Source organism: Protopterus annectens, chromosome 15.part0, assembly GCF_019279795.1.
Source record: "Protopterus annectens isolate FY-2018-M chromosome 15.part0, PAN1.0, whole genome shotgun sequence".
Classification (NCBI taxonomy): Eukaryota; Metazoa; Chordata; order Ceratodontiformes; family Protopteridae; genus Protopterus; species Protopterus annectens.
Window position 1 is genome coordinate 381,946,270 of NC_056749.1, and position 24,912 is coordinate 381,971,181.

The 24,912-nt window shown below is 40.5% G+C and overlaps 1 protein-coding gene across 1 annotated transcript in view; it reads right to left on the reverse strand.

Moving 5' to 3' along the window:
• The window catches only part of LOC122789698 (glycine receptor subunit alpha-4-like), a 2,027,820-nt gene that overhangs the window by 426,056 nt on the left and 1,576,852 nt on the right, over positions 1 to 24,912 (reverse strand). The window lies entirely within an intron of this gene.

Here is a 24,912-nt window from a genome sequence, read left to right on the forward strand (position 1 = left end):
TAGATTAGTCCAGATTTCAGGTTTTGCCGAATTCTGGACTGTGGTATAGTTTCCTGTGTTGCCCATATCCTTACTTGGATAGGAGGAAGCTTCTCTGTTCACCAGTGAGAGTGGGGAGCTTTGAGCAGCCTATCTGTTCCTGGAGGAGTGGTCTCAGCCCTGAAACTAGTAGCTTATTGGCCGTTTTGGGTCAATTCCTATCTCTTTCAGTTTCCCTGATTTAAAACCCGCATTTGTGCGGTTTTGCACGATTTTGTGCATAGCGCAGCGACGCTTAAACGGGTTTAAACTATTCCCGGCTCCACAAAGTCTGCTCTTTACTTTTCCCTTAGAACTGCTCTAAATCTCAAAATAAGCACTCTGTTTTCATTCTAAAGCCCTGCACTTGCTCGTATAAGTAATCTTATAAGTAAGCACTACACCCTCTTACACTCCCTTTAAGTACTTGGCTCCCTATTGGTCCTTTTTGATCGGTCAAAAAGTAGTTCCTTATACTATTCTGGCATGTCCAAAAGTCAGTTTCGGGTTTACTCTCCAGTCCAGCTGGTGAATCTGGGAATCTTCAGGCAATGTTACAACTGCCTTATCTACACAGACCACCCTCTTCTCCTCCCAACAAGCTCAAATATATGTGAGAGATGCAACTATATAGCCAAACTGGAGGCTGAGCTCTCTCAACCCAGTACTGGCACAGCCTGTCAGGAGGAGAAGGTAACCACACACACCACAAATCTAGTCTTACATAGACCTATCGCAACAGCAAACCAAACACATAAACACACAAAAACATGCTCGGAGGCTCTAAATAAAAATCTGCCCAAGCAGCAGAGACCTCCAAAGCAGACTTACAAACAACCGCTACCCCACAACAATACCCACGTATCACATAGTTCACAAAGTCAGTGTGCCACACAGTCACAGCTCTTAAGGCTAAACAACACACCTAATACACTTGTAATAGGTGACTCAATTGTCAGACACACTGATGTCCCACTCACCAGGCTGAACAAGGAGAAGGTCACTGTAAGCTGCCTGTCGGGTGCCAGGATCCACCACATAACACAAGCACTCAGGTCACTCCAAAGCAAATACAAATATGACTCTGTCATTGTCCATGCTGGTGTGAATGACCTGAGACGTACCTCCCTGGACTACATAAAAAGAGACATAGAGGAGCTCTCTGATCATGTAGCCCAGGCCGGCATGACCCTGACCTTGAGTAGCATCTTACCCTCACCAAGAATGATGCCACAGTATAAAAACAAAATGGTCAATTTTAACAATTGACTAAAGTATTGGTGTCATTCAAAGGGGATCCAGTGTCTGTCAGCCTGGGATGACATGCTTGACAAGCTACGTTGCTTCAATAGGGACTGCTTGCACCTGCCACCCCTGGGATTTCGAATACTAGCTAAGGCTCTTGCCACCCCCATAGTGCCTTTTTTAGGCAAGGCTCAAAAGACAAACCCACCTCCATAGACAACACAAGGAAAAAGAAACTAAGGGTAATGCTGCTCAACGCCAGAAATCTAAACCTCAAGATGCACGCACTCGAGGCTCTCCTCAGTATGGAGAATATTGATATCTGTGCAGTAATAGAAAACTGGTTCAAGGCTCCCGAGAGCACCCCAGCACTACCAGGTTATACCTCATACCATGCTTTTTGGCCCCAAAGCTCGGACTGAACCACAAAAGGAGGGGGAGTTATCCATATTCATCAAATATACCCCTACCTCCAGGTTAGTGGCACTGCACAAAGCATCAGAGACCATCCATGTGCAACTAACAGTGGGCAAAACTGCCTTTCAGTTTGTAGCCTGCTACAGACCACCCTTCCAAACTCAGGAACCCCACTCGGCTTTCCTGAGAAAACTGGAGAATATAAAGGTCTCTCCAAACACCATCATATTGGGTAACTTCAACTACCCAAACATAGACTGGGAGCACTACTCAAGCCCCAACACCCCCGCACAATGGTTCCTAGAATTTATAAACTCAAATGCTATGGAACAACTGGTCACCACTCCCACAAGAGGGGAAAACAGAGGTATACCCCTCATTGGTAAGATTTGACCATAAATTAATCTCACTGGACATCCATATCCCGTCCCCACTCCCAGCCAAGGAAACCACAGTGAAGAACTTCTCAAAAGCAAACTTCACACTACTCAAAACTGAGTTGGAATACTTCAAAGCCCCCGGGCCAGTGGAAAATACGTCCCAAACTGCAGAATCCTTTACAAATGCATTCTATGGACACCTACAGGAATGCATGGATTGTGCTATCCCAAATAAAACCAAGACTCACTCCTCCAAAGGCAGAAGACCTGTCTGGTGGACCCCAGCCATAAATAAGCTATACAACAGAAGGAGGAAGCTACTACTTGATAGAGCAAAATCCCAAAAAAGGGAAGGCATCTCTGATCAGTACTAGCAAGAAACTACGATCCCTCATAAAATCATCTAAGGCCAGCTTCAAAAGAAAAATTGCACAAAACGCTAAAGATAATCACAAGGCCTTCTTTAGTTATGTCAGGAACCTGGGTGGCAACTCCCAGATATGCTCTGAGTTAGTGCAAAATGACAAAAAATACACTGAACCCACAGACATTGCCAACATCCTGGCAGACAGGTTCAGTGCAAACTTCTCCCCCCCTCCCCTCCCAAAAGAGCAAATGTCTATCCCAACAGAGTGCAGCCTCCCTGACATCACAGATGCACAGGTGAGAGCTGTCCTCTCCAAAGCAAAAAAACACAGCATCAATGGGACCGGATGGTGTCCCAGGCTGCGTCTTACACGAGCTCCAAGAAGAACTGAACCCTCACATAAAGTCACTGTTCAATCTCAGCCTTACTACAGGTAATGTACCCAAGGAATGGCATACAGCAACAGTGGTCCCACTCCACAAAGGTGGTGCCACAACGGACCCTGAAAACTATTGCCCTATAAGCCTGACTAGCCTGGTCTGCAAAGCTATGGAGCGTATCATCATGGAACTCAAACAAAGACATTGGGAACCTCCAAACACTGGATCCTACCCAATTCGGCTTTGTTAAGGGCAGATCTTGCCTCTTGAACCTGGTCGACTTCTTTGAAACAGTCACCAAGGCCATAGATGAAGGGTAGGTAGTCCACACAGCCTACCTGGACCTCGCAAAAGCCTTCGACACAATACCCCAAACAGGCATCATAAATAAGCTCACCAGCTTAAATATCAACCCCTATGTCACAAGATGGGTTGCAAACTGGCTCAGGGATAGAACCCACATGGTCAGAATTGCAGGTGCCATGTCAGACTCTAAACCAGTTACAAAGTGGTGTCCCACAAGGCTCAGTCCTGGGACCTCTCTTGTTTGGTATATATTTCTCTGAGGTACAGGCTAATATGGGTGGACTATGGCTGACCAAGTTTGCAGATGACTGCAAACTGGGTGCCATAATCGACTTGCCGACTGACACAAGCATCCTCCAAAAGGGTCTCACAGAGACGGATAACTGGTGCCAGAGCCATGGCCTAAAGCTAAATGCCAAAAAGTGCATAGTCATCCCCTTTGGGAAAAACAAAGTGCCCACAAATTACCACATAGGTGGTAATCCATTAAGTATGGAAAAAGTAATTAGGGATTTGGGGACCCAAGTAGATATCAATCTCTCCTTTGACAATCACGTTGCCAAAGTGGTTAGAAAGACCTTCTATATAGCCCACCTTATCACGAAAGGGTTCACATCTAGATCAAGAGAGGTCATTGTGCCCCTCTACTCATCAGTCATCAGGCCCATAATTGAATACAATGCCCCATTTGGGATGTACCTTACCCAACACCTGCAGCAAATGGAAAGACCCCAAAAGTACCTCACCAAGAGGATCAAGGGACTCAAACAGATGCCCTACGCAGTTAGGCTAAAGAAACTCCAGCTCTACTCAGTTGCTTACCGCCTACTCAGAGGTGATCTGTGCCTAACATATAAAGCCATGTCCAAACCAGAATTAATGGACATGCTCCACCTCAGGAAACCCAAATCCCTTAGAGCTACATGCTCCAGGGACTTAAACCTCAGCACAGAAATAAATAGGACATGCTGGAGGGACAGAGTCATATCCCAGAGGCTCCCCTCACTCTGGAACAAAATCCCAATCCATATTAGGCAGAGCCCCTCAATGACCCCCTTCAAGAGAAATCTTGACGAGTGGATGGGAGATCGTAGGTTTACCCCTGGGATCTCTTCTGTGACCTACTATACAGAGGCACAGTCAACTAATCTAAAAGGGTGGTGAAAGCCAAACACACTCTGGCTAGGCTTATAAATGCCATAGGGCAGATAGCTTAGTATCAACCTATGAACCTATGTGTAAGCAAACTTTTCATATTGTGACTTAAAAATAAGCAACATACATAATGCAAAAGCAGATAGACGAATTAATTAATTAAAAAGTAGATAACATCATTCTTTCTTATCAGGTAAGAAGCTCAAGTGTATACAGCATATTTACTTAGCAGCATACAGTATTTAGCAAAATATTTTAAAAACAGCAGTTCTGACTAGAATGCCAGAGGATTAAACATTACCAGTATAAGTATAGTAGTTGTCTCTGTGTATGTGTTTATACGAGGTAGGAACAATCTGCAAGATGATGATTTAATACACGAAAAATTGTGGCACAGTAATCCTACAAAAATACAGATTAATCTGGCATGTCCATAATGATGTCCTCACTTGGCTTACTACGGTCATTTGTTAGCATGTCTTGTGCTGAGGTAGCCATGTTGTCCTGGCAAACCAAGTAAGAACCCTAATAAAACTATTTATGATGACACTATAGGACTGGCATATTTTCTAAGTTATTTTATTCCTTTACATGCTTTGATCTATTCCTTAAAAAAAAATGTGTGTATATACACACACACACACACACACACACACACACACACACACACGCAAAACACTGTAACAATGGATTGTTTTCAGAAACATAAAATCAAGTAGCGTTAAATTTCTTTTCTAGCAGAATTCTACCACATATGCTTATGATTCCTGAAAATGTCACATAGGTGAGTTTCTTGATTAATTAAATAACATTTTTTAATCTGCAATTACTCAAGCTTAAATTTATCATTTATTTTACTTTATTTGAATTTAACTGGGGCAGAGCACAATTAACGTTGGAACAGTCATCTGGTCATAAAGAACTGTGAGAATGATTGTTCTTTTGGTCATAGGTTCATAGGTAAAAGGCTAAAGACCACAAGGGCCTTTTTAAGCTTAGCCATACATCCCAAATCTCTGACAAGTTTTGGTTGCCCAGATAAGTGTAAGCAGGGACTTGGAAGATTAAATATTTACAAGCTTGTATGTGTCCATTAGAGACGTATGTGCCAGACAGGGATGAATTTCATGTTCCCCGTCCAATTGTCTAACTTACACTTGAAATGGGTTTGGGAGGAACTCTTATTCACATGGATGGACAGCCTGTTCCATAGAAGAAGTAGTCTCTGGGATACATATCTGTCTCTCCAGAAGGTCCTGGTTATAGCACAAGCATGATTTAAGTCTTTAGAATGGGTAATTCTGGTGGTGTTTGTTTTGCAAATATGCAGGTGGCCCATTAGACTGGGGTCTGACAATGCTTGGATGCTGGGCATAGATCTCCCCTCAACAGCCTCTAGGAGACAGAATACAGAGATATGACTTTGAACTAGTCTGCATAGGACATGTTATTTACGCTTTGCATTCTTTTATTGAGGAACCTTTATGGATGTTCTAATTGTTGGATATAACCAGGTTAGGTACATACCAAAGGAGGCATTGTACTCAATTTGATCTATGTCAAATACAGTGGAACCAGTGACTTCCTTGGACCTAGATGCCATACCTTTGTTTACAAGTTGCTTATCTGGGAAAATCCACTTAGAAACCCTGTTACCACTAGCAGGTTGTCTAGGCTGCATATGGACAAAGGAAGATTTCGAAGGATATTGTCTTTAGAACTTAGATGCAGGAGAAATAAAAAAAAAATGTTTAAATTACTGCATAACCTCACTCTTATCCTGCAGGATTTTAAATATTTATTTATTTTATTTTACATTTGCTAACTGGGGTAATCCAACTGGACCAGGTCCATTTTCAGTGGAGGCCCGGGAGAAAAGCTCCACAATTAGATAGATTAAGTAACAGAAATAGACAAACAGACAATGACAGCACAGAGACATGCATAATAACAATGGTGAGCTTAAACTGTCCCAATAAACTATGAAATAATTACAAGTCTGCAAGTCTAGGCCTTATACTCTTGTGTTATTTCAACAGTAGGAAGATTAGGAAGGAAGCAAAGCGGAATAAGAAACACAGTCATCTTTATGTTATACATGGGCAAATCAGGTTTTCCTGAGGGGTGATTTGAGTGATTTTTTGAACTGTGTGATAGTAGAGGAAGAAGTTATAGAAGAAGGGAGGTTATTCCAGTTTTTAGCTATGGTATGAGAGTATAGCGCTTTGCCTGCAGTATTGTTGGCATTAGTTATACAGAGGAGAGATTTATTGGTAGAACGAAGTGGACGATTAGTAGAATAGTAGGAAAGTAGTTGTTGTAGAGTTGAAGTTTTGTCAGGGTACTTCAGGATGTTGAAGGCACTGACTAGCTGTCTGTAGGTGAGTAGTTGAGGAAATTCTAGCCAATGAATATCCCTAAGTGCCTGGCAGTGATGGGTTCTGAAGGTAGAGTTGTTAGCAAATTTGGCTACTTTGTTATAACATGACTCAATTTTGTCAAGGTCAGTTTTTCTAATGTGGGTCAGGATTGGTGCTGCATACATAAGAGTGGACAGTAGGTGAGTTTGAGCTAAGGTGATTTGTGCTTTGTCTGTTTGAAAATTCTTGTGTCTATAGAGAGTTCCCTTTTTTATGGATTTTTTGGATGGTCTGAGCAATATGGACATCAAAAAAAAGATTTTTCTCTATTTCTACCCCAAGGAGCTCAGTATGGGCCATAGGACAGATAACAGTGCCATTTCTAGAGGTGATCATGCAGCTGCAGTTTCAAAAAGATTCTGATTACCCAAGGGGGGATCTAAAAGTTTGTCTTCAATATTCTCAGACAAAACCTGCGGAAGGAACCAGGAATATCTCCTCATGACAAAGTCTGCTGCACCAGGCCTAAAGGAGGCACTGGATGCACATGGTTGCATTTAATGGAATGGTGATCTACCTGAAAGTGAGAACTCAGTAGAGAGAGAGAGAGAGAGAGAGCAGAAACCTTACTGTCTGAATCAGGCATATCATTCAACAGCCTCCCCCAGCTAGGCTAGAAGAGCCAGGACATACTGAGTCATGTGGGTAGCAGACATGCACACTGCTTTCTCATACTTCTCCACAGCACATCCATTCTTGTCAAAAGACAGAAGCTTGGAAGATGAAATCAGTTTGGATGACTTACCTGTGGACATGGAGATAATAGCAGCATCAAATGAAGGACTTTTATATAGGTATTTAGGATCCTCAGGTACCTTATAAATTCTGTCTAGCTTCTTAGAAGCCAGAGTTTGAGAGTCAGGAACTAGAGAAGCTGCTGTAAATGTGCCCAACAAGGCTACTAAGATTGGAGTTACTGCAGAAGGTTTGGGTGAGTTCATTTGTAAAAGTTCATAGTACCTTTTTGAACCTCTGATACTTGGGAACTATCTCATTTAAAGTGTTCCTTCATATGGACTACTGTATCCCCAAAGGATAATTCCTCAAAAGAGGAATCAGAAGACAAATAATACTCCTCATCATATCCCAAGGCCAAAGACAAGTGTTTTTGTGAGGCAAATGCTCAGGATTCGTTACCAGAATCCCACTCCTCATCAGAAGAATCAGACTCCCTGGGCCTCTTAGATGGGTAGGATGACCAGGGAGCAGCAGCAAGGAAAGGCAATACTTGTGGAGATTTCAGAGCCATGAGGGCATTAAACAGCCCTTGAGTGAAGTCCTGCCACACTATGTGAGGATCCTTATCTACAGTAGGCACATATTTAGTTTTCTGTCTCTTTTTTTTTTAATAAAGCATCAGCCTTGAGAAATCTAAGTGTCTCAGAGCTCTGACTTGATTCAATAAGAGTACTTGGCACCTCTTCCCTGACTAAAATTTGGAGAATACTCTTAGTCCTTCAACTTATGTACCAAATATATGCATAGTCTCAGTGGACATGCATATAGTCAGTTCTGTGTTGGCCTCTAACTGGGTTGCAACAGAGGGAACTGGCATTAACACTGACTGGTCTTAGGGTTCTTCATCCAACCAGAGTGTGATGCCTGGCTGAGGCTGGAAAGCAGCAGGTTCAGAATGAGCTCTTTTTAATTTTTATTAAGACATGGCTAAATTTGGGGTGGGCAGATGTGGATATGGTACCCTGGGTAAATAACTTCAGATACTGGTTTCTCAGATAAACAGAAAGGGAAGAAAAATGGCTGTGAAGTCTCTTAGATGCAAACGCCTGACAGATATCACACCAAGTATGGTCATGTGTAGCACCCAAACAAAAAAGGCATTTCTTGTGTCTGTCTTAATGAGGAATCTAAGGAAGAAAAACTGCCATGGCTAACTGTCAAAAAGTCCACAAATTTAATAGTACACAAAACTGTTTGAAGCGCTTTTCATTTGCCTAACCTGTAAACTTCATCAGAAACAAGTTCAAAAAGTCAAAACTTCATTATATAAAAGCAGCTGGTTCAAATTACCTTCTGCATTTGTTTTACATTTTCGTGTTTTTTGCTGTACAGAAGGTTCTTTATACATCAGCTGCAGTTTTGGTATTTTCGTCTGGTTCAAATTAACCAATTAAAAAAACATTTGCTTTGATTACTTAAAGGCATCATGATATTAAAAAGCAACTACATATAAAAAGTGATACAAACAAGTCACTAAACTAAAATTGTAAGATTAAAGTATTACCACTCTAATCATACCAACTAGAGAAATCATACCTTTATAAATTTATGAATAAAAGTTGGCATGTAAGCATCTACTACTTCACAACCAATAACATATAATCTATGATTCACCTCTTTAAGCTTTTCAATTTTAATATACTACTAATAGAACAGGTGTCATTTAAACCCAGAGGGTTGTAGGCATTCAGTCTAACTTGCCAAGTTAGTTCAAGTTCTTCTAGTTTTAGGGGTCTAGGACCACCCCTAATATCATACTTAACTTGGCCAATGATCATAAACTTAAAGGCATGTTCTTTGTTAATAGAAATGTGCTTGGCAAGGGCATTCTCCAACTTGTGCTTATTAATAGCATATTGGTGCTCGTATATTCTGTCGTGGAGCCTCCACTCCATTTTGCAGATATAAAAAACAGGACAGAATTTGCACCTTGCCAAATACACAACAAAACTAGAATTACAACTACATTTGTCTTTTAAGTTTGTACTGTGTGCCATTAATAGTGAAGTTGTTAGTTACCTCTACAAACTTACAGTAATTACAACTTTCGCACTTATTCATGCCAATAGAACGAGCTATTGTAAAGCGTTGTTGTTCTAAAAGGGTCTTTAAATTCTTACCTTTTCTAAAAATCACTATGGGTAAATCACCTACTTTATTATGTATAATGAAAAAATTCCAGTAGAATGTTGACATCTAAGACCCCCAAGATGCTCTTCACAACCATCATAGGAACATAGGAGGTTACTAAGCTAATAGCCCTAGAGCCTTTTAGAGCCTAGCCATTTATGTCCCAATTCTCCTAATTACCAATGCCAATGATCTAAAATGGCTTTGGTATATCCCCGAGTCTTCCCCTGTCCATAAGGGCCACAGGCAAAGAAACAGGGGTGAGTTTGTTATTTCCCATCCATTGGTCCAAATTGCATTTGAATAGGCTTAAGAAAGAGCTATTTTACATGAATGGGAAGTCTGTCCCAGAGAAGGGGTAATCTCTCAGTCACACACGTGTCCCTCCACCTATTTCATTTATGACCCAGATGATATTTAGATCCTTAGATTGGATAATTCTAAAGCTGTTCCTTTTGTGAATGTGTAGCAGCTCCATTAGGGTTGGATCATTGACTAGCTTGTAGGTTTGGCATAGATCACCTGTCAGAAGTCTACAAGTAGACTGAGTACAGAGACAGGGCTTTAAGGTGGTCTGCATATTATTCATAATGGTTTGCCATCAAAATGTCAGAAGACAGTTGCACAAACCTGCAAGATCGAATGCGACTGTTCCAAGGTTTTGTAAAGTTGATTTTTAAATGTTTGAATCTACAACAAGAATGCACACTAGCATTCGCTGTTGTGGATTTGTTGTTTTGAATGGAGATCACACTAAAGTCAGAACTGGGAAATTTACCCTTTCCCTCACTGTAGTGTGATCTCATAGATTGTAACTATAATAGCCGGGTGCAGGGGGGCTTGCCACCCTGCAAAATGTTAGAAGGGCATAACTGGAAGTCCAGGTAGTTTTGATGAAGTCAACATTGCTGACTTCTCGACTTTCCTAAATTACCACTTTTGGTTATGTGAATTTGGATTTTATGACATTTAAAGTGTGTTGCGAGATTTTGATGGTTAAACATTTATACCCTGTGACTGCTTCACCTGTCTCAAATACCTAATCAAGTACATGCTGAAGGATACATTGTACTCTATTATTTGTCTAATAAGAGCTGAGTTTGGAGGACTATGATCTCCTTAGATCCGGACGCCATGTCCTTACTTATAAGTTGCCCCACATAGAAGGAATTTCTCACTACCATGGACATATGGTGATCAAAGTTCAGGTTACTGTCAACCCGAGTTCCTAAGTCCCTTACCACTGAGTATACTCTTAGGGGAGTACTATCAAAGTTGTAATTTGCAGGGGTAGTTGTCTTCCCAAAAGTGTATAATTATGCATTTTTTTAAGACATGGTTCTGGCACCAGTTATTTGTCTCAGGCCTTCCTGGAGGATATCTACATTTTCACCAGCTTTATTAGATTAAGTCCAGGGGGTTGAAGAAGCTGATAGCCCCAGTGTGGACATGGGGCATTGGGTAGCAAGGCTTTAGGTTGATGCAAGGATCTAAGGGGAAAATATCTGCATATATGTAGAAATCAATTTAATGAGCAGTCAACTGCGTTAAGTACTCAAAATACATTTCAACTGTCCTTGCACTGACTTCTTCCACTAGATCAGGGTGGCACCTCTTCAGGTCACTGAGGTGGTGCTGGAACTAATCAGCAGAGTGGAATATGCAAGTAACATCAAACATCCGCCTGGTAAGACTGTGGAAGACATCAACCTTATACTGGGGACCCTCATAAGAGCTTCTGTAAAGTGCACTTAGATGAGTAAGCTTCTTAGAGCAGTTTTGGTCATAACTGCAATGAGTAATATCAGAGATTCAGGAACATTCATTACCTGCTCTATTATTTTCATCTATGTCATGGCAGAAGGTTGGAAATTTCACAATATAAATCCCCACAACCACCATGAGCTGTTGTGCCATTCTGTTATGGAAAATTGCAGTCCAGCAACTCCCCAGATTTGTGGAAAGTGTGCAAAGCAGTGATTTAACTAAAGTACGCATGCTTGAAAGGTAAATGTGTATCCTAAAAGTTGACATCAGCTACTGCTGGGACAGTAAATGTTTGCTTCTGGAATTCACTGACAGTATGGCAATCATAAATGTGTTGCTTTTATGTTGTAGGTTTGAGATACATTCATGCAGGCAGTGTCAGGGAGACATTTTTTTTGGTTTACAATGCCATGGCAGGTTGCACATTTCAATGTAGCATGGCAATAAATTGCAGTGCCTGGAGTATTCTATGTGTATGTACATACAGAATTTAGCCATAGTTCTTTCAGAAGTACACACAGTTCAACCAATTTACCGCTATGACTGTTGTCTGAGGTCCTGTACAGCTATTACACTTGATATAACTACATATGCTGCACTTTTAGTGATGTTGATTGGGGGAGGGGGGTTTATTATGCACATCTTTGTACTTGATACACATACTGGAGAATTCCTTAGAGGAAACAACATTCTGTCTTGTGACTTAGAATATCATTTGCTGTCTACCACATATATTTGTGATCTTAACAGGTTCCTGTCAGTATGTCTGTGTACTGCACCTTACTTTATGTGTCAGTATGTCTGTGTACTGCACCTTACTTTATGTGTCAGTATGTCTGTGTACTGCACCTTACTTTATGTGTCAGTATGTCTGTGTACTGCACCTTACTTTATGTGTCAGTATGTCTGTGTACTGCACCTTACTTTATGTGTCAGTATGTCTGTGTACTGCACCTTACTTTATGTGTCAGTATGTCTGTGTACTGCACCTTACTTTATGTGTCAGTATGTCTGTGTACTGCACCTTACTTTATGTGTCAGTATGTCTGTGTACTGCACCTTACTTTATGTGTCAGTATGTCTGTGTACTGCACCTTACTTTATGTCAGTATGTCTGTGTACTGCACCTTACTTTATGTGTCAGTATGTCTGTGTACTGCACCTTACTTTATGTGTCAGTATGTCTGTGTACTGCACCTTACTTTATGTCAGTATGTCTGTGTACTGCACCTTACTTTATGTGTCAGTATGTCTGTGTACTGCACCTTACTTTATGTGTCAGTATGTCTGTGTACTGCACCTTACTTTATGTGTCAGTATGTCTGTGTACTGCACCTTACTTTATGTGTCAGTATGTCTGTGTACTGCACCTTACTTTATGTGTCAGTATGTCTGTGTACTGCACCTTACTTTATGTGTCAGTATGTCTGTGTACTGCACCTTACTTTATGTGTAGTAAGAATTTGTATAGGAGTAATTGCCTGGCGTTATACACATGGCCTACATATAATGAACAAGTGGCATGTGTAACACAGGTGTTACTTAATAGTGCAATACTGTCATAAGCCATTACATGTTGTAACCATGTGGGGCCTGCATTTTGCATGTTTTTACTGTTCTGCGTTTTTAGTTTTTGTCAGGGGGGTGTCAGAGTTGAGGCAGGACACAACACCTGTCCATGTTTTTCTGGTATGTGTTAATATTTCTCCCAGAGATACAGCAAGATCACATACCTCATGCTACACAGGCACGTTACAGTTTACAGCAGTGTAGGTATGTCAGAATGGGATGTGCTGTTCTCACAATAACTTCCTTTTCTATTCCACAGTAGGATGATAGCATGAAGGAATCAATGTAAGTGCAAGTTCTCCCATACAAAGAATGAGGTCATGCAGCAAGCCCTCTTTCTCAGTGGCTGGTAGATGATTGGTCATGAGAAATTAGACTGACCCTTTTGTGATTATGTCTAGAGGACTGTGGTTAATTACATTAATGCCGTTGGTGGGCAGAAATTATGAGAGACATTCAGCCAGTGACACAGTAGGTGCTGGTAAATCTCAAGCTATTTGCCGGGCATAGGAACAGAGGGATTGGAAGATGGCTAGCTAACTGACCTACCTTTTTTTATTTTAACATTTACCTATTATGGCACATACACAATCATACTATAGCTTCTCCAAGAGATATTCTGGGTGACTGGGTGTGCTCTGCTCCAAGATCCAGGACTCCATGGTGTAACAAAGAGTTGTCCGGTTCCTTATGTAGAGAAGCAAGGAACAATTTTGGCTCTCTTAAAGGTAGGTCATGTATCACTATGGCTTAGCATATCCTGCATTTTCTGGGCATACTGTATTGAATTCATCACGATCAAAGCTCCTCCTTTGTCAGTTGGCCTGAAAATAATTTCTTTCATTATTTGCAATTCTTTTAGTGCCTGAAACTCATCCTGTGTTAGGTTGTAATAGTGTTAACTTTTTCTCTTGACCTCCGTTCAGCCACCTCATCCTCACACAACCATAAGAACATTGTCAACAAAACTGAAAAGGAAGAAACCAGATGGATCATGAACCTCAGAGCTAATCTGTTTCCAGGGCTTAACAGAGTAGTTCCTATTAAGCCCACTTTGAAAGAGAGAAGCCTGATTAAGAAATGAAATAGAGGCTTAAGGAAGGTGTGTATTTGATTGCTGTATGTGATTGGCTGAGCAATTAAGGATCTCTGTTTTTAACAGTAGTAAGTCAGGTCTACACACTAGGATCTAAAGAAGGTTTTTTTAACTGAAACCGCTTATATTGTTTGACCTGCAATCTTAACAGCACAATTTGTGCTTTTTATTTCTTTGTTTTATTAAAGCTTGTATCCTAACATAATTTTTCAGTGTACTTCTCATGGTGGTGGAAGCCTTTTTTAATTTAGTATTTTTGCCTATTAAGGCTTCCTTTGGACATGGTTTTTGGTTTGGTTGTTTGTTTTTGTTTATAATAGGTAAATGTGTAGCTTAGTATAGGTTACAGGCATATTTTCAAGGAAAGTACAGTTGTGTAAACTCTTACCATGACAGTAGATGTCCTTCTCTTCACTGTTGCAGTATTCGTAACCTAAGGGATCTCCTGTCAAGAATACCCCAACTTCCGGGCAGTGTACCAAAGTCTTTTATTACTTATAGGTGTCATACATCACACACACTCGCCATGCAAGATGTAGAGCATAAAGGTGAGATGTGGACAGACACACTCAAAACTGAAAAAGCCCCATGAGGAAAAAAAATGTCCATAGGGACAAGGCAAAGCATGTGCATCCAGAAGGAGAACAAAAGAGAACAGCTCCTCAGCCAGGAGGACAAGAAAGAAGAAGCTACAGCAGAGGGGAAAGGAGGGAGGCAGGAAGTGAATACTGCAACAATAAAGAGAAGGACATCTACTGTTATGGTAAGATTTTTACACAACCATACTATATCCTTCCATATCACCACTGCAGTGAGAGTGCAAAAGCTGAAGAGGAAACCTGGGAGGAGGATGGCACAGAAGAGCCCTCCAGAACCCAGAAAGAAGGATAGCAATGGTAAAGCCAGCTCTGGTCCTATAAATAATATCTAACTTGTAATGCTTAGTGAAAGTATGACGAGAGAACAAAATAGCAGCCTCAAGGATGGAACTGGTATCCATCCCCTAGAAAAAAGCACCAGAGGAGGGAGCAGCCCTGGCAGAATGAGCCTTTACTGATGAGGAAAGGCATTTACCATGAAAAGAATAACAAAAAGAAATGGACTTACAAATCCAGGAAGAGACGGTTCACTTAGAAACAGCCAAACCAAAAGACCTGGGATGAAAGGAAACAAAAAGTTGCTCAGATTTGCAAATAACTTTAGTTTTATCCAAATAATATCTGAGCTGTCTATGCAAATCCAAGGTGTGAAGAACCACCTCACTGTTAAGAAAAAAGAAAGACAGATGAATAGACTGATTAGAAAGGCAGATGAATAGACTGATTAAGGGACAACTCATTGGGCACCTTGGGCATAAAAGAAGAGTTAGTAAGAAGGGACACCCTGTCTCTGTAAAACTAAGAAAGGAGGAACAGCTACGGGAGCTTGAAGTTCAGATAAACTCTTGGCTGAAGTGAGAGCCAAAAGAAGAACAGTTGTCCAAGTACAATGTTGTGAGGTAGCTGAGGAAGTAGGCTCAAAAGGATCCTGAGTCAATTTTCCCAAGTACATAACTGAGGTCTAAAGAAGGTGGAATAGGCTTCCTGGGAGACCTACTATGAAGGACACCTTTAAGAAATTGCTGGACTTCAAATCTAGAGGCCAGAGGAGGAGTGAAGGGCAGATAAGCAGAAATTGCTGACAGGTGAGCTTTAACTGAAGAACATGCTAAATCAGCGTGGATCAAAACACAAATAAGACAGAACCAGAGGAACCTCTATAGATAGGATATCCTGAAGGCAAGAAAGGCAGCAGGCAGAAAATCTTTTTCATTTGGGCATATATGATTTTCTGCTCTCCTGCAGGAACCAAAGCACATTCTCAGAAAAGAGGTGTCGAAAAAGGATCAAAACTCTATTATCCACAGCATCGGTTGAAAAGTGGACAAGTGAGGATGGCTAAGAGACCTCTTGTCTTGTGTGAGAAGATCCACCTGTTGAGGTAACTTGCGGTGTATGTCCCTGCCCAAGTGAGAAAGAAGAAAGAACCAATGCTGTCCGGGCCAAAAGGAGTTATTAGCAAGATTTTGTGAAAGTCCTGTATGATCTTGTGCAAGATTCATGGTAACAGAGAAAGTGGAGGGAAGGCATACATAAACATCCACTTTTAAGGAAGAGACAGGGTGTCCACATTCCAAAGCCAGAGGACTTGGGACTCTGCAAGAGAATAGAGGAAATTTTCTACTCCAAGGGAGGCAAACAAGATCTACCTGAGGAATCCCCCACTGAAGGACAATGTCAAGGAACACATCTCTGTGAAGTATTAATTTGTGAGCTTGTATGCTGGGTTTGCTCAAAGAGTCTGCCACTAGATTGTCCTCTGAGGGAATGTAAACTGCCTGAAGAGTCACTTGATGCTGGACAGCTGGATCCCAGACATGAACAGCTAGTCTGCAAAGAAGACAGGACCTTGTATCACCTTGCTTTTTGATATACCACATCATGGTTGTATTGTCTGTGAAAAGTTTGAGGGGCCCAGGATGAAAGAGGGGAATGAAAAGCTTGAAGAACTAGAAGCAGAACCTTCATCTTCTTGATACTAATATGGTCCAACCTCTAATGAAGAGGCCAGAGACCCTGCACCTTGAGAGAGCCAAAGAAGGTCTCGCATCCTCTGTCTGAGACATCTGTAAAGAGTTCTTGAATTGGGGTTGGAGCCTGGAAAGGATGCCCCAGGTTGAGAGAAAGTTGATGAAACCACCACTGATGTTTGAGCTTCAGACAAGCAAGGAAAGGTACGGGGAAATCTATGGGGTGGCAGTGTTGGAATCCAACTGACTTGAGGCTCCACTGAATCTTTCTGGCCAGAGGGATCATGGGAGTGGTAGAAGCCATGAACTCAAGGACCTTGAGAATCTCCCTGGCCATGACTGATGTGAGAGGAAGAAGAGACTGGAAAAAGGTAGTAAGAGACAAGGCCTTGGAGGCAGGCAGGGATGTCAGCATGATGATGGTCTGAAGCCTGCAACCAAGGAAAATATGATCCTGAGAAGGCATCAGAGATGATTTTTTGGAAGTTTATGGTGAATCCTAGACTCTGTAACAGGGAAATGGTAAGCTTGATGTCCTGAAGCAGAGTGTTGGGGGAAGAAGCTTGAATGAGCAGATCGCTCAGACAGGGAAAGATCTGAACTCCTCTTATCCTGCAAAGGGAAATGACAGGAGAAAGGCATTTGGTGAATACCCTTCATGCAGTAGACATGCCAAAGAGAAAAGCAGAGAGCTGAAAATGCAAAGAAGAAACAGAGAAATGTAAAAATTTTCTGAAAAGAGGATGGATGGGGATATAAATGTAGGCATCTTTGAGATGCAGAGAGACCAGAACAGTCTGGGGCAGAAGAAGGGGAAATAGAGTCTGAAGAGATAACATTCAAGAAGAAATCACATGAAAGGTGTTGAACTGGGAAAGATCCAGAATTGTTCTCAAAGTGCCCTCTTTCCTGGGAACCAAAAACATTCTGAAATAAAAACTCTTCCCTTCCTGTAACTCACACACATGGAATACACTCAGGCAAGCGACTAGTAGTACACAAACACCATACACACGTCGAATAAATCCAAAGTGCATTTAATATACTGTAACATAAAATTTAAGCATATAAAAAAGCTTTTCGTTGAATTGAATAAATCAACTTCCACAGAAAAAAGCCTGCACAGGAAACAGGGGTTTAAATCCCCCCCCACCTAGTCACATGATTGCTAGACATGCATTGAAAGGTTGCCTGCGTAGTGAAACACTCGCTTCCTGACAGGAAGCATACCGTAAATTGTGCCCTAGACCAAAAGAAAATGGTGCACTCTGGAAAAAGAGGAAGTTGTTCCCAAGGAGGTTGAGGGATTCTCAAAAATTGGGGATGGGATTTCCAAAACATGAAATATCCCTCGAGGATAATGGACAGAACCCAAGAGTCTGTTGTGATCCTTAACCAATTTTCAAGAAACAGGAAAAGATGGAGGGATAAGGGAAGCTGGTCAACTGAAAGGGGAAATACATTTTCAAATGCAACCTGGCATATCCTGAAAAGAACATTTCTGGGGGTTTTCAGTAGACTAAGCTGGAGGCACATGTCTAGATCCCTTTTTTCCTTGGGTGCAAGGCAAGACTGTGATGAACAAAAGCAAATAGTAATGCCTCATAACCGAACCAAAGGCAGTAGCCCTTGAGGTGGCATCAGCTGCATCATAGCTGCATTTGATAGAGTGGAGAGCAACTTGAGAGATTGAGGCCAACGGGGAAAGGGAAGAAGCCTTAAGCTCAGAGTTACAAAGTTCAGAAACCACTTTGGAAAGCAGAGAAAGGAGGGACAAAACATACCTGGTTGTATGAGTCTCGTAGTTGATGCCCCAAAAGCATAAAGTGGCAGCAGTATAAACCTTTATGCCCAGCCTCTCCATGGCCCTACTATCCTTATCTGAAAGGAGCAACAAAGTAGATGGCAACAACTTTCAGGGCTTGTCAAAAGAGACAAACACTACAGAAGGATCAAGAGAAAGGCATTTATAAAGAAATTTGAATTTGTCAGGGTCCACAGAAGCTGCTGAAAAGGTATCTAAGAGGGTAACCAGAACATGGGGAACAGCCGATAGCTTAAGTGACTCTATTTGGAGGTGTTCATAATACCTTTTCTGAATGTCAGAGGTTTGAGAACAATCCCAGCTAAAAAAACACCAACATGCAGGCAATAGTATCCCCAAAGGAGAGTTCCTCAAAATTAGAACCTGGACTAACAGAATACTTTTCTCTGAACCAGAGCCCAAGGGGGAAGGAATTTGAGAAGGATAAGCCAGGGACTCTTCCCCAGAATCCTTATCCTCATCTGAACAATCTAGTTCCCTGGGAATTTTAAAAGGAATGGAAGACCAGGGAGCGGCATGAACAGATACACCTTCATGAGGCTTTAATGGCATTAAAGCATTAAACAACCCCTGATTAGAATCCTTTCAGGCATGTTGGAGATCCTTAACTACAGGGAAAATGTGGGCAGTCTGCACAAAACACATTCAGAGAGTCAGATCCCTGGCGACATTCAATAAGCATAGTAGGAATCTCTTCCCTAACTAAGAACTATGGAATCCCCCACAGTCCCTTGGATATAATTAGCTGAGGTTCCCCCTCAACATCAGGAGCAGACATTTGAAAAGCCTCCAAGGATGTGCGAGAAGTCAGATCCATGCAAATATCTGATGGATTTGTGGTAGAGGAATCCAAGGTAACCACCAGACAATCCTCTGGGCTTTTACTAGCCTTGAGAGAGATGTCAGGGAAGGCTGGCCAGCAGACATATCAGACTTAAGTTTTTGGCCTTTTTCTTGGCAGACAGCTGACCCTTAGGTTGGACAGACTCAACCACAGCACCTTGAGCCAACAGCTTAGGACACTGGTTTTCAAAGTCTCTCTCTCTCTCTCTCTCTCACTATTGTACTATAATCAGAACTAAACTTTCTGTAGTACCCTGTTTTCCCCAAGAATGCCCTCAACTGCATTTTCTTAACAGGGGCAGGGCATACCTGAACAGCTTCCACGTTGGCTGGTTCTGGCCTAATTTTACCACTCTTCACTCTATGTCCCAAGTAGGAGACCTCTGCCATACACATCTGGCACTTACTGGGCTTAATGGTCAACCCTGCCCTTTGCAGTCTGCCCTGGACCTCCCTGACATGCTAATGCTTCATTATGTTAACATAATACAATTTATGCCCCTGCCTGCTGCCTACATTTTGACACTGCTCACAGGTCCTGCAGTACCCTGGGACATACTTTGCAATCCCAGGCCAGTAAAAGTATGCCCATTACATGCACCCACCAGTGTTTGACAAGTTTATACAGTTGTTTCTTGTCATCTCCATTTGAATATATGTCACATTTTACAATATCAACCAAGAAGAAATATACAACAGGGCTTTTGTTACAGAATTCAATGGAAATGTGTTTATGGTTAAAAACATAATTGAAAAGGAATTGGAAAGGTTTATAGGGTTGAAAGACATAGCAGAAATCTCTAAGTACCCAGTTAAAGTTATTTACAAGAGGGCACACAATTTGAAAGATTTATTTGGTGCCTGTTCCCAGTGCTCCTATATTTGGCATAAGGAGAGTGTTTCCCTGATTAGTAGGGATAGAACAATTGAAGTTAGGTGTTTTTCAAATTGTAATTCTTATGGATTAGTATATCTTGCCCTTGTGACCATTGCAAAGCTTTTTATGTGGGTAAAACAGGCCGTAAGCTTAAGAAAATAATTTATGAGCATTATTATATTTGTACCAACAATGAAAAAACACTCTGTTTAAACACACAAAGATATGTCCAAGCCCAAGGTTTTTATTTTTTGTATTGCAAGAAGTTAAAAAAGATGCAAATGGAGGGCCATGGGAGACTAAAACTGAATACAGGGAATTATGGTGGCAAGTTACATTGCAAGCCAATATACCCTCTGGTCTCATTGACAACATCTCTTTAGCTCCACTTTTCTCAAGTGTAGCATTACTAGTGAGCTAGATTATTGTATGGTTTTTAGGAAGAACTTCATTAAGTTTCCTGTTATTTTTGAATTTTCTTATTTTTTCCTATTTCCATTCATATAGATTTATTCTGTAATTTAATATTCTTTGGTATCTTAGTATTTATATTAACATGGTTTTAAAAAACTTTTTGCAATAATTTCAACTTGACCATTATCTAATTTGTAATAATGAGTTTTAGCTAGTAGATGGAGTTCTTGGGACTGCACATGATAATGTTTTTAGATATTGTAGTTTATCTGATATATTTGACATTTAACATTAATATTTATTTTACTGTATTTGATATATATTTTTTGAATGTGATATTTGATTAACATGTTGTATTGGAAATATTTTTTTATTATTATTGTAAAGAGGTACACGTTTTACACTATTTGGGGTATTAATGTAGGCAATTGGTGACCTATTTGCATTCTTAACATTTATTAGGGGCTCATTTGCATGTTTTATTGTATTGTTAAGAGATGGTCTTGTGATTAGTTATACATCTGATGAAATCTTGCAATGGATAGAAGAAAACGTGGTGACTTAGTTAAGTGTTTATGGTCATTATTTTTTATTTTGTGTTGTGAATAAAGCTGAGTGAGTGTTACTCCATGGAACTGAAGTGTTTTTTCCTTCCAAGTGCCGTGTTGTATGAGCTTTGCTGTTTTGGTTTGATAGAGGCACTGTTTTTACTCTCTTTTTTATTGGTTCCAAAATAATATAGATAGTTTAGCCATTATGATAAAAAGTAATTATTCCCATCTATTATGTATGACAACTTTTTTGTATGTCTGTTCCCAGTTACATGCACCCACCAATCCTTCACAAGTTGATCTTTTATACAGTTGTTTCTTGTCATCTCCATTTGAATCTATGTCACATTTTACAAGATGTTTTGTTTGAAGGAGAACCCTCAAACAAAAATCCAAGTACACCTTCAGGACAACTCCATAACCTATGAACTTAAAAGAAACACATGAAACTATGTACATCTTCAAATACTGAAGTTTAAACCTTCATATAGGAGCACTTGTCTCAAATGAACAGCTGCACATACAGGCAGTACCTAACTTAAAATTAAGGTTATCCATGCTTACACGCATGTTAAGTTATGTGCTCCTACTTACACTAATTGATGTTTGTTCTTATCATTATTCTCCTCCCAGATGTGAAAAACAACTTGTATGGTTTCAGAAAACTTTAACTTTTAGCCTTAGAACTGTGCTCTGGCTTTTATTTTCTCCCCCTGTATTCCGCATGTGTCCATGAAACCAAAATATCTTCTTATTCTTTATAATTTCCAAAGCCACTTTTCTTAAGCGCTCACTAATTTCATACTATACATAACTGATCTTTCTTCCTTAATGGGTAATACTAAATAACTGGTATAAATGACTGTAATTGATATTTTATCCCCACACCCAACAATAGTTCATTCCCATCTCTTCTTATGCTTCTTTATGTTGTTTACCACTGCAATAACATTGAGACTGAAAAAAGGAGGCTTAATGGACATATCCTATGTACCTATTTTTTATATTTATTTTTTTACTTTGTACTCAATAATTTGGTGTACACTGATTTCTCATACCTAGAATTTTTATTCATCTATAAAAAACTTGACTCCAAAAGCAAACATTTAAAATTCATAATGTAAGGTAGTAATTAATAGTGCCAAAAGCTTTTGAAATACCACAGGCTATCAACCTTTCTCCACTTATTTATTTATGTTATCTACAACCAGCCTCAATATCAATAGCAGGTCCTTAAATTCTTATTTTTTAATTCCATGATTTTCTCACTGTCATTTTAACAGTCTAACATTTTATACAACCTAAGTTGCAACAGCTTTGTAAAATCATTTATTAGGGATAAATTACTCCAATTTCTAATGAAGCTTCTATCCATTTTCTTTCAAATAAACCTAATCAGGCTTAATCAGATACTGTCATCTGATCCTTGAAGCCAACCATGCATTCATAACCATTACATAAAACATTACAGCTCTCTGTCCAAAACAATTCAAATGCCATTTTTGTTACATATTTCTTGCAAATACTATACTTTTTAAATATCTTTAAATATTTTTCTACATTTTTTCTATTTTCTTGCACTCACTGTCTCTTTATCAACCTCTTAAATTTACAGTCAGTTCTTACATCCATTTTCTTTTCAACATTATTTTTACCAGAACTTAATTATCCTATCCAAATGTCACTTTCCTTACTTCCACTGTTTCTTCTCTTAATACTCTTATAAACCCTTTCTAGTATTTTAACCTTAACTGTCAAAAAGAGACATCAGTTCTTATTCCGTGAACAAAAAAAAAAAAAAAAACACTTTGTTACCTAGTCCATCCTTTCTTTGTTTTCCAGGTTTTTTTAAAATAAGAAATGAACACATTTTCCCTATAAATCATTTAACGGGTACTCTACTAATATCCTAGTCATTTGTGTTCCTGGACCTCTTTTTCTTCATCTGTATCCTATATTCTATTGTTTCTACATAAATCCCACCAACCATTCCAACCAATATCTAAACAATGTTCTCATATATGTCATATTAACACAATCTCTTTTATATATTCTTCCCTTAATTCACCTTCATTTATTCTTCTTTTATTAAACCCCTTTTAACCATCTCTGGTTCACCAAGATAATATCATTATTTCTTACGTTTTAAACATCCCATATCTTCTTCTTTTTCTTCTTTCAGCTTTTCCCGGTTAGGGGTCGCCACAGCGGATCACCTGTCCGCTCATGATTGGCAGTGGAGTTTTATAGTGTTGAGTTGCCAGCCCGGTGCTCAACCTTCCACAGATGGCACACATGTGCACACACTCACACCTTGGGACAATTTGGAGTGTCCAATCCACCTACAGCACATCTTTGGGATGTGGGAGGAAACTGGCGTACCGGGAGGAAACCCACACGACCACAGGGAGGACATGCAGACTCCGCACAGAAGGCACCCCAGCCGATGATTGAAATGGAGAACCTCTTGCTGTGAGGCAGCAATGCTATATATATATATATATATATATATATATATATATATATATATATATGTGTGTGTGTGTGTGTGTGTGAAAGAAAGTTACTGTTTGCCGTTTTTGCATTTAAGTTACCTGTAACACATTGCATTTAAGTTACCTGGCACTTGCTCACTAAGTCAGCACTAAAAAATTAAAAGCACTACACCCTCACAAACTCCCCTTGAGTACCTTGTTCCCCATTGGCCCTTTTTTCAATTATAAAGGAATTCCCAATACTATTCTAGCATGTCCAAAGGTTAGTTGTCAATCTCCTCTCCGGTCCAGCTGGTGAATCTGGGAATCTTGAGGCAATGTTACAACTGCCTCATGTACACAGACAACCCTCTCCTCCGCCCAACAAATTCCAACACATGTGAGAGGTGCAACCATATAGCCAAACTGGAGGCTAAGCTCTCTCAACTCAGTACTGGCGTAACCAGTCAGGAGGAGAAGGAAACCACACTCACTACAATTCCAGTCTCACATAAAGCTACCATGACAGCAAACCAAACACATAAACACACAAAAACATACTCGGAGGCTCTAAATAAAAATCTGCCTAAGCAGCAGAGACCTCCAAAGCAGAAACCCAAGCAACCGCTACCCCAAAACAAAACACGTGCAACACATAGCTCACAAAGACAGTGTGCGAACAGTCACAGCCCTTAAGGCTAAATAACACACCTGATACACTTGTAATAGGTGACCCTATCGTCAGGCACACTGCCGTCCCGCTCACCAGGCTGAACAAGGAGAAGGTCACGGTGAGCTGCCTGTCGGGCGCTAGGATCCGCCACATAACACAAGCACTCAGGTCACTCCAAGGCAAGTACAAATATGACTCAGTTATTGTCCATGCTGGTGTGAATGACCTGAGACGTACCTCCCTGGACTACATGAAAAGAGACATAGAGGAGCTCTCTGAGCATGTAGCCCAGGCCGGTATGACCCTGACCTTGAGTAGCATCTTACCCTCACCAAGAATGATGCCACAATATGAAGACAAGATGATCAATTTCAACAATTGGCTTAAGTATTGCTGTCATTCAAAGGGGATCCAATGCCTGTCAACCTGGGATGACATGCTCGACAAGCCACGATGCTTCGCAAGGGACGGCTTGCACCTGTCACCCCTGGGCTTTCAGATACTGGCAAAGGCTCTTGCTACCCCCATAGTGCCTTTTTTAGGCAAGGCAAAAAAGACAAACCCACCTCCATAGGTATCACAAGGGATAAGAAACTAAGAGTAATGCTACTCAATGCCAGAAGTCTAAACCTCAAGATGCACGCACTCGAAACTCTCCTTAGCATGGAGAACATCGATATCTGTGCAGTAACAGAGAC